The sequence below is a fragment of the Olea europaea genome, unplaced genomic scaffold, assembly GCF_002742605.1.
Source record: "Olea europaea var. sylvestris unplaced genomic scaffold, O_europaea_v1 scaffold713, whole genome shotgun sequence".
Lineage (NCBI taxonomy): Eukaryota > Viridiplantae > Streptophyta > Magnoliopsida > Lamiales > Oleaceae > Olea > Olea europaea.
Genome location: NW_019265529.1, coordinates 204,028 through 207,787, shown reverse-complemented (window position 1 = coordinate 207,787; position 3,760 = coordinate 204,028). Strand labels below are relative to the sequence as shown.

Below are 3,760 nucleotides of genomic sequence, written 5' to 3'. Positions count from 1 at the left end.
TTTGAGACTCTGAAAATATTACTGCATTCCTCATTGAGTTGTCTTAATATGGGCACAAGAATCACTCAATTTGGATATCTTTAACCTGAGATATGAATTTTTAAATGTTGAAGGGGTCAAATCGAAATTTCTGTGCAATACCTCACTGTTTTCAGTAAAACGCCCATATTATATGATCTTGGAAATTTTTTATATTTTAACCTAGAAAATTAATTGAAAATATCTTTCTAATGTCGTAAATTTCATAGAAAACGGAGTTGGGATGAATTTTATAAAAATAGTCAAACTTGCTGCCCCCAACTAACCGTGGCAGTGCAGAGTCCATATATGTAAAGTATAATTTCTTGTCGATATGCGCTTTTGCGGGCCATTAAAATTTATAAGAGACATTTTACCAAATTGAAAATAAGTTTCTAACATGTAATACTTCTATTTAAGAGTATTTACATGTATCAAGGGCAGAAGCTATTATGTTTAGTACGTGACACTCGAAACTTAAGTTTTGGGCATCACAAAAGCAGTCATCAATATTTCTCTCAACCCAGTACAACATGACAGGACCAAACATATAGAGGTGGACAGACATTTTATCAAAGAAAAAGTGGACGATGAGATTATCTGTATGACATATGTAACCACAAAGGAACAAATTGCAAATATCTTTACCAAGGGATTGTCTCAACACACGTTTGACGACCTCAACTGCAAGTTGAACATGATCAACACCTACAGTCCAACTTACGGGGGAGTGTAGGAAGAATGAAAATAATATAAATTATAGATTGTAATTTTAGGTTAATTGGTAGGGTGAATTACTTCCTTAATTAGCAGATTTTATTTTCCTTTTTTTCTCCTCTTCGTGTAATATAAATAAGGTGTATTGGTAATGTAAATATTAATTGAGAAATATATCAATCTTTCTCTGCTTATAATGGGATAATATTTTTGTTAGTTTCTCTTATCTTCTTCATTCCTCCGTTAAAAATTTAAATGGGAGAGTAACAAGGGAATATTTAGGTTTCTTCCTCCTCATGGAATGAATGTCTGCTCATCAAATACCAAGTAAAGTGAAGACAGTACTTTAGTGCTTAACAGATCACGAGTATTTTCCCGTGACAGTGTCTCTCTTGAGAAGACCATTTGGACCTTCCCTTATTCGGATACCTGTTCGTATTCTTCCTTCTTTTACATGAATAGAAAGAGTTGTTACAACCAAGGAGGGGCATTATAGTCTTTACATTTTGGAGCTTTGACGAATATACATTGAGAATGGAGTGGGTGCCAAGGTAGGCACTGTCCCCAGCTTTTCATGTATTATGGTTTCTTTGTCCCATAATCTTTCTGATCACGTGACTGATAAGCTCAAGACACAATTCTATTTACTAAGTTAACTGTTGAATTTATTTACAAATTACAGACATTCTTAATGATAAAAAAATATACTAACAAATCTCTGTACTCTTTTCACTAGAAAGCATCTCATGCAATGCATTCACTAACAAGAAATTGTGGAAGGTTTCATGTAGCGGACAAAGGAAACAGCCCTTGACATAACTCATAGGCCTAAAATTGTCTTTCAAATTTGTTGGGCTATGAAACTCAGACAAACAAAAATCCTTCCAATGGTACATCCCGATCTTAAAAGCATGATTTTACATGTGAAACACTGCCTAATCAACTAGACAAAAATGTTAATAAATATGTTTGCATAGCACATACATATTTCTATCCCGTCAGTCATCACTCTTTCTCTTCTTTTTCTCTTTCTTTTTGCTTGGGGTTTCAACTTCTTCACTAGGCTTAAAGTGCCTTCTCTTCTGCTACAACATTGACGTCTGCATTTTGTAACTCAGCATTATCAGCTATATGCTTCTTCTTTTTCTTCTTTTCCCTTTTAACAACTGCCAAGTCTTCAGGTGCCACACCACCCACACCATCATTTGACACAGCAGCAGCCTCTTCAGCATCAGACTTCTTCTTCTTCTTCTTCTTCTCTTCATCAGCAACAAGAACCTCGTTGCCAGCTTCCCCATCTGCTTCATTCCTTCTCTTCTTTTGGCTCTTTTCATCAGTTTTCTCAGCCAATGGCTCAGTCAATCCAAGAATGGAATCAGCTGAAGGATTGTAATTCTGCACACATAATAAATTTAATTTATGACAAGAATGGAAAATTATATAGCGAGAAACAGTTGAAACAAGCCAATGACCTTGGCGGGTGAGATCAATCCGCCTGACCCCTTGCGGTCCTTGTCGTAGATTTCCATCTTAGGTTTGCCTTTAACAGACCCAGCAGAACAACTGAGCTCTCTGCCTTCCAAGTTCCTTAAACGCGCTTCAAGCTGTAGGAATTGAGTGAGAAGTCATAAAAAAGGGATAAATAGGATGAGTGAAATTTATCATAAAATAGGAGTTAACATACCTTGGCTCTATTTTCCAATCCCATGGAGTTATCTTCGCCATCTCCAAGGGCATCATATCGAATAGCCAATGCAGTTTTGGCAGCAAGAGACCGTGAAATTTTACCCTTGTATTTGGGTGCTGCCTGATCAATTAAAGATGCGTGTTATATAAGACCATATTTCGGAGTTGCGTGCTTAGTCTTCAAAGCTCTGAAGAGAGCCTTCCCTGCACCAAGTATCTGAACAGTACTTCCAAGTTGCTTTGCAACATTCAATAAGCTGCCTCCATGAGCAATAATGCAAGCACCAAAAAGCTCTCCAACTAGAGCAGTGAGGTTAGGGGCAATGGTGTTCATCCTGCTTTTTAAATAATCATACAGTTGAGATCTATATTCTGCAAGTGAAAGAACTTGGTTGCACAAATCTTTAATATTCTCCAAATCAAGGTCACTAACTTCAGTTCCCATGGAAATCATGGATGCTTCTTTCAGCTCTGTCTCCACTTCTTCTGGGAGTATCTATCAACACAATTTATTTTACAAAGGTAATTGGAATAAGAAAATGAAAAAAATTTCATGCTTTCCAATTATATCTGCTGCCCAGAAGAACAAATAATATGCAGAAACTAGAAATTTTACCCAATTGATACGAGTTACAATCTGAAAAGAAATGTAACTCTTTCTCCTCAAGTGTGCTACATGTAGACCGTATACCAGGTATGTCTTGCATGAACTTGTTGATAAAACCTTAAGGTGGACCACAAATATTTAGATGAATTCATGAGTAGCTGGTTTATGGCCCTTGGATTTAGGGGGACTTCGAACTAAAACCTAGCAGCAACTCTGCAAGTGAGGATCCACATCGTTATACTCAAGTCTCGCACTTTTATTTAGAAAAAAAACAAAAAAAAAAACAAAAAAAAAACAAAAAGATCATGCAACCAAGTAGAGGCTTTAATTTTTAAAGCTAATCAGCTAGACAAAATTGAGACACTATTGGATATTTGAAACCGTGATATACATTTTCACATGGAATGAACTTTTTTCTAAGTAAAATGAGAGGAGGGACAGGGGGATCATAAAGAAAAACTAAATTTCTACCTCTAAGAAGTCATGTTTTGCAGCATTTGTGCGGTTACCCATCGACTTAACAGTCTTGGCATAAAGAATATTGTCTTGTACAATCTTGGCAAGCTCTGGAAAATTCCAGCCATACCATTCTCTAACCCTCATTGCGTACGTGTTTAGCTCTTTGTCAAGGTCATCCAGCAAGATAATGGCTTGAATGATCATAGTATCAACCTAATATGACAACGAACAGGAGCTCACGGATTCATAAAAATATAGATATTCAAATGATGA

The 3,760-nt window shown here is 36.3% G+C and overlaps 1 pseudogene; it reads right to left on the bottom strand.

Moving 5' to 3' along the window:
* Positions 1 to 1,718: 1,718 nt before the first annotated feature.
* Positions 1,719 to 3,760, bottom strand: part of LOC111390763 — a 9,084-nt pseudogene continuing 7,042 nt past the window's right edge.